Genomic DNA, 7,707 nt, shown 5'->3' with positions numbered 1-7,707 from the left:
CATACACACACAAACACACACACATACACACACAAACACACACACATACACACACAAACACACACACAAACACACACATACACACACAAACACACATACACACATACACATACAAACACACACATACACACACAAACAAACACACATACACACACAAACAAATACAAACACACACACACTCAAACACATACACACGCACATACACACACAAACACACACACATACACACACAAACACACACACATACACACACACATACACACACAAACACACACACAAACACACACAAACACATACACACACACATACACACATACACACACATACACATACAAACACACATACACACACAAACACACATACACACACATACACATACAAACACACACACATACACACACAAACACACACACATACACACACAAACACACATACACACACATACACATACAAACACACACACATACACACACAAACACACACACATACACACACAAACAAACACACACACATACACACTCAAACACACACACATACACAAATATGCACACCTTTAAGCCATATATACATATATATGGTAACTTTTTACAGGGAAAATAAAGTTTATCTATTAGAAGAATGGTGAAACTCTGAGAGAGAGAGAGAGAGAGAGAGAGAGAGAGAGAGAGAGAGAGAGAGAAAGAGAGAAAGAGACATGGCACAATTCTGAAGATGTATTGGTCACAAAGCAAGGAGCAGCTGAAAGCATGTACAGAGTATTTGTATTTTCAAAGGAGAATACATTGCAGATATACAGATAGAGACAGTTGTAAAGCAATAGGTGTAAGACAAAGAGTTTCCAAACTTATTTATTTTTTGATGACAGGATCACTGCCAAAAAATGAGGCATGAGTCATTTTTCATATTACTTGCTAAATTAGAAATTAAAGCTTGGCTCACTCTGCTTAAGAATATGCTTCTGTATGAGCCGGTCATTGAGAACAGTCAGTATAAAAACACATGGACTCTATACCAAAGACATAAAGAAGAAAAGCTTTAGAAACTTATGAAGTTAGTGAGAAAACAGTGGGAGAGTATCAAGTCAAAGACAGCTGACACCAGACAAGGAGTCAAGCTGAACACAGTCCTAGCCTCCCTGGTCTCTGGTCTAAGCGTGGTGGGAACAGAAACCCCTTGTAAAAGCATGGGGGCTCTCACCTCTCAGAGAGGCAGTGAGTGAAAGTCTCAAGAGTGCTGTGCTCAGTACAAAGCTACCCAAGTAAAAACAGAAGGATGGCCAGACCAACAGACGTGCAAACCATAGCTAGATGCATGAAAAGCCGCAAGGCCACCATAGGCTATAATCCCTCCATGACTGAGTGTGAAGACGCTGAAATGCGCCAGCTGGTGAAAATTTGAAGTTCACTAGTAAAAATGATCACTGGTCTGAGAGAGAATACCATCAAGCAAATGAACTCAGTCTGGGACTTAGGAAAAAGTTGGTGAAATGGCAAGAAAGACCGAATTGTGACAGAGATAGAGGGTACCAGCAGAGTGGCCAGGCAGCCTATAGAACTGGAGAAGATGTGTGGCTTTGTATCAGACCAGGGGAAAACATCTAAAATACAGAACAAACAAACAAACAAACAAACAAAACCACCCAGCAAAATTAAACAGAAGAAGCAATCTGTCTATCAGCCAATGGGCAAATAAAATTAGCAGATAGTTGTCAAGAAACACAAATGACCAATGTGGACTTTAAAATGTCCACAGCATACTTGTCTATCAGAGAAAAAGCTTTGTGATTTGTTCTGTCTTGCCACACTTTTCTGGTTGAAGTGCAAGAAGAGAGCTAGGCTGCTGCAAAATAGAGAAGAATTCCAAATATCTTTTCAGCTAATCAAGGATGTCCATTATTGAGACCACCGTAAAACTTGACAGCTATGGTCTCTTAAAGGTTAATGGAGGCGTGGCTTCTGAAACCACATCAAAGTTCTCTTCATACTCTCTTGTTTATGACCCAGTCGTTTGGATCCTTAAAGTCTACTGTTTGTGTTATACTTTGCAGAGCTTTTTTAAAGTATGGTGGTGTGTTAAGAACTTGCACTATTCACCTAAAAATATTTGTCTGCTCAGTTATGTAACCCTTCATAGTGTTAGCGCAAATCTCTCTCAATATGAAGAATCCATTTTGTTGTGTCTCCACTCATTTAAGAATAATAAAATGTTAGACACTGAAAAACTGAGTTCATAGTGGCTACACATTTTACAAAGTTTTAATTTTTACTTAAAAGCTCAAATATTATAATAGGTATTTCACTATATTTTTTTAAGTAACAGGTTTATGTTGTTTATTTAAAAAATATTTCTCAGTCATTGGAGTAACCACAGATTAGCTGTCATTCTTTTGAGTAAAAATGGTGCTTCATGGATGGTTCATTAGCTGCGTTCTCAGTCATTTACAAGTCACACAAATGTTCCTTGGAATACAGTGCTAAGACAGTTTGCAGAGGAATTTGTGTATTTCCTGTCGCACCAGACAGAACGCCCAGAAGACAGTCACCCAGGTGAAAATGCAATGAAATCATTACTGTTTTGTTGAGGACATTCTGTAATGAAGTTGGAACATGTCAATCTATGGGTATGTGGCAGGGAAAAATCTGAAACTGAACTAACTCTCTTCATCACTTCAAGGATTTCCCACCACCACCTTTGTGTTACTGGAGAAAACATGAGTGAAAATGACTAGCAATATTTTATTATGAAAGTAGTTTTGATTCATGAACTAACTCAGAACATTGTAAGGAAACCCGATCCCCCAGGCATCCTTAGCATGAAAATTAAGACACATTCGAATAAAAACTTTTCTGAGTACTAGAGTAGAAACTGGTAATGTTATCTGTCACCAATGAACAACATTGGGTAATTTGGGTCCGGGGGTCAGAGGAATAGATCTCACTACACACTATTTTACTTTTAAATTTGATCCAAGGGAATGTACTAGGCATTCCAAAATTAATTTTAATATTATTTTTAAAAGTATAAGAAACTAAAAAAACTGGACACATGAAAATAGAATGACAGAGTTCTTTATATGTGGCGAGCGTTCAGCATAGCTACAACGTTTCAAAGTGATTTTCTGGGACAATATTAAGACAATTCTTGACCCATAGCTCTCAAACCTACTTAGCCTAGAGTCATTGGCTAGGCTCAAACACAAACTACAATGAAAAAAGTTTAGGGGTGGAGTGCAATCAGGGATCTTGTGATAAACTGAATCTCAATTTGATAATAAAACTCAGGGAGGAAAATCAGAAAGGTGTTTGTAATTTCAAAAAATTAAGACCATTTAGTCATCCCCGATTGTTATTGTGTTATTGATTTTTCTTTCCTCCAAAGTCCCACTCACACTCCCAAATGTTAAATCCACACAACTGTATAAACATGCCATTCGGAATAGACTGTGATTTCTTCTAAACAAGCAGACATGGTTACCTGTGTGATGGCCTTGACTAACTGATCTGCCTTGTGCCTTTATCATATAAAGCAACCAGTCAAAAACTAAGATTCTCATGAACCTCCAGCAGGCAATACCAACATGTAAAACTGGCCAAAAAACCAACCAAACAACTCCTGCAGTTCTCTGTGTGTCTTATATATATCCATTTGTAATAGAAGTAACCTGTAGGAAATATGTCATGTTCCTCTTGACTCTACCATAAGTAAACAAAATTTCAAGTGTGATAAAAAGTGGGACCTGACAGCTGGCCTCTGCCTATGAAGTAATTGGACCTGGTAAGGACGTTGGTGACCTGGAGGACCCATGTATGTCCGCAGAGGGGACCTGCTCCTGTTCTCCTCATGGGCTAGTGATGTCATTAAATATCTTACCCCAGTCATTAAGGAAATGAAAAATAATAAACACTGGCCTTGATGTGGACAAACGGAACCTTTAGAAACTGTTGGTGAGGGATGCAAACCACTCCAGCCTTTATAGAAATCATTATGAAGGTTTCTCAAAAACTAGAAATAGTTTTACTTTATGACCCAACTATACCACTCCTGGGTATTTACCCAAAGGGCTACACACCAACACACTATAGAGACACTTGCACATCAGCTTTTACTTCAACAGCGTCTACAAGAGTTAAGTTACAAACCAACATAGGTGTCTAGCCACGGAAGAATGGGTAAGAAAAACGTGGTACATAGACATAGTGGAACTTTTTTCCTCCATGAAGAAGAGTGAAGTTATGCCATTGACAGGAAAATGGAGGCAATGAGACATAATTACATTAAACAAACTCAGTCTCAGAAGGCCAAACATCATAGGCTTTCTTTCATTTGTGGCTTCTAGGTTTTATAAATCACATAAAATTGTGCGTGTATGTTAAATGAAAGTAGAAATGAAATTGCCTAGGGGAAAAAAGAGGATGAAAAACTGGAGGAGTGAAGACCAAGAGAACAAAAAACAGGAGGAACAGAATATTGTATAAAGAAATGTGTGCTGGGTGTGATTACAGGAGATTTCATTTTACAAAAAAAAAATGACAGCTATCTCAGTGACTACGGGACATTTTTTCATCTTTTGAGAATAGGCAAGTATTTGAGGAAAAATTCTTGAGGAGGTTGAGGCATTTCTATGTAGGCAAACACTATACCAGCTCTGTCCCCCTCCCCCCACAAAGGGGCCTGTGTGCTAACAGACACTAAACCAGTTCTATCCCCCCACCAAAAAAGTGCCTGTGTATTAACTTTTGCCTACATACATGATCTTCGCATCACATAACTAAGTTAGCTTCCTAATACCACAGTGAATGCCATCTGAGCCCAAAGAGGACCCACAACAGACAATCTGTTTCTCTTCCTCAGGGCAGCTCATTCCAAGGCTAACTCCCTTGGCGGGTACATGTGAATGTGTGTAGAAGAAGAATTACTTGCAATTAAAGGCATCTTGGCTGTACAGAAATTAAAGGGGACTCAGAGAACAGGAGCAGGTCTGCTCTCCAAGCTGTGAGTAGCACAGGCAAACTTGGGTACTCAGCTTGCTTCAAAAAGAAAAAAAAAAAAAGAGTACTATTTTTCATTTCATCATGAATGAGACAGTTATTCAAAAAAAAAAAAGTGTAAACTTTGTGATCTTTCAACCTCAAAGTTAAGAAATGCAATCCAGCTGGGCGGTGGTGGTGCACACCTTTAATCCCAGCACTTGGGAGGCAGAGACAGGTGGATTTCTGAGTTCGAGGCCAGCCTGGTCTACAGAGTGAGTTCCAGGACAGCCAGGGCTACACAGAGAAACCCTGTCTCGGAAAAAAAAAAAAAAAAGGAAATGCAATCCAAAGGAAGGTATCTACCACTCACTGTACAACACTAGACCAAAACCTAGGACCATCTCATATACTTTCTTAGTTGTGTGGTTCAGGGCTGAGAAAGGAAACTTCTTAACCAAACCTACTAGATAGTCACATCCCCATGAGTCACCCATGAACTGTTCTGCAGTTCATGCTGCACCACCATGGTCCTCTAGAATTGCTGGTCACTCTGCCTTTTTATATTAGCATCCACTCATACAAAGGTTTGAGGGTTTAGAAACAATGACTTCAAGACCCTTGTAGTCTGCATTGCTTTTAAGATAACATCACCATGTTACTGATGATGTTACTGACTGTAACTGTAACTGACTGCCCACCCTATGTCTTTCCTAAGGTACAATATCATCTTGGTGTCATCTCATGGCCTCACCCAGATTACATTCATTGTATCTGTATTAGAGGACCAAAGTCTCCTTTATTCACTACGATAAGTATTTGGAATCCAAAGGCTCAAAATTGCTTCATCTACTGATTTTAGAAATGAAGTTCTCCTCAGACTTTATCATTCATCTGTCATTAAAACAGAACAGGAAAACAACTTGTAGAAAACTAATTTTGGTGGTAGTACAACTGGTCAACCTTGCTTGCTTTGTGTGTATCACTCTACAAATCTCCACTGAGCACATTTCTCCTTGGGGGACAAATAATTCCTGCTGATGTCACATTTGTACATCACCAGCTCCACAGAGACATTTGAATTCATGGGAACAACTCCAAAGTGTTTAAGAGTAGTTACTGGACTGTGGGTTGACTGTAATTGGACTAAAAACCAGAGGCAATAGACCCAGAAGCCAAGATAAGAATGAGAAAAACCATCTGGCAGTTTTAAATGACACATTTAAACTATCTAGCTTTTCAAAATTGCCACAAGACAGTTACTCAGGTCTACCAAAATCACAAGGGCAATAATCAAACATCAAGTTGCAGTAAAAATTAGATATGAAATGTTCAACACCAGGACACCTTTGATCTATGTACTGGCCTTAGGAATATAAAAACACATTAGTTCAACATCTAGGCAGAAAAGCAACCACTTCCAAGAGAAAAAGGCTGGTGTCTCACTTTTCTCTACAGCCCTACCAATGCCAGAGATGATGATAAAATATGAAAAGAATTCTTAACTTAAGAAGTAGAACGACAGATTTTTTTTTCACAGGCATGAGAAAAAACATAATCAAACAAGAACGACCCCTGGGAATGAAACACACTGAATTCTTGCAAAGAAAGGGAAATTTGATGCCAACATTCGGTGGATTAAGATATGAATTACATTTTAAAAAACTGAAAAGGACTTGGGGATACAGTTATAGGCACTCTTGTCCAGCACATGCAAGGCCTTGGGTTCAATCCCTAGTACTGTGGGAAAATGTCAACAACAGAAATGAAAATTGCAGAAGTGGTGGTAGAAGAGTGGGATGCTGGGTCCTTATCTAGTTCTCCGTAGAGGACACGCAAACAGGACAAATTACCACAGCAAGTGCTGATAATGTAAACATAAACCCACAGTCATCACATGCACAACTGAGAGAGGTGAGCGATTAAAGAGCAAGGTGCTGACATCACTGCCTCTCAGATCTGTGAACAAATAGACGCTGCCTAAAACTAAACCATGTGGCTGAAAGTTTAAAAATATGTTGACTTTTCGTTTTAAGAAACTTAAAAAGTTTTAATTATTTTCCGAGATTTTCAGACTGTATATTTTGACCATATGCCCTTCCTACTCTTTTTTTTTTTTTGTTGTTGTTGTTGGTTTTTTTTTTTTTTTTTTTTTTTTGAGACAGCCCTGGCTGTCCTGGAACTCACTCTGTAGACCAGGCTGGCCTCGAACTCAGAAATCCACCTGCCTCTGCCTCCCAAGTGCTGGGACCTACTCCTCCTTTTAACTCTTCTGAGGTCCACTCCCATGTTTGTGTTCACCCCAAGTTTGTGACTTTTTTGCTTAATGATCATTAGGTTCAGTCTGTGTTGTCAATGTGCTTCTGAAAATGGGGCCACCCACTAAGTATGGTTCACCTACCAGGAGCCACACCTTTAAAGAAAACTCACCCAGAAGACAACATTCGTTCCTAGTTCGATGATAGCTGAGGGTGGAGACTCACAACCCTCCTCTCCGTTTATGCTAGAATGTTGACTGGCTTGATCTTGGCCAGGCTACCAGAGCTGTTGTGAGTCCATGAGTATAACAGTTCCCTCATGTCCAGAAGACACTATTTCACTCCAATCCTCCCCAACCTCAGCTCTTCTATGCTCATTTCCATGATGGTCCCTGAGCCATATGATGGTGGTAGTGAGCGTTATAGATGTCCCGTTTGTGTCAAAACATACCACTGATGTCTATTCTCTGCACTTGGCCTAG

Source organism: Arvicanthis niloticus, chromosome 30 (genome assembly GCF_011762505.2).
Source record: "Arvicanthis niloticus isolate mArvNil1 chromosome 30, mArvNil1.pat.X, whole genome shotgun sequence".
NCBI classification, from domain to species: Eukaryota; Metazoa; Chordata; class Mammalia; order Rodentia; family Muridae; genus Arvicanthis; species Arvicanthis niloticus.
The sequence above is the reverse complement of the archived record's forward strand: the minus strand, read 5'-3'. Positions refer to the sequence as shown.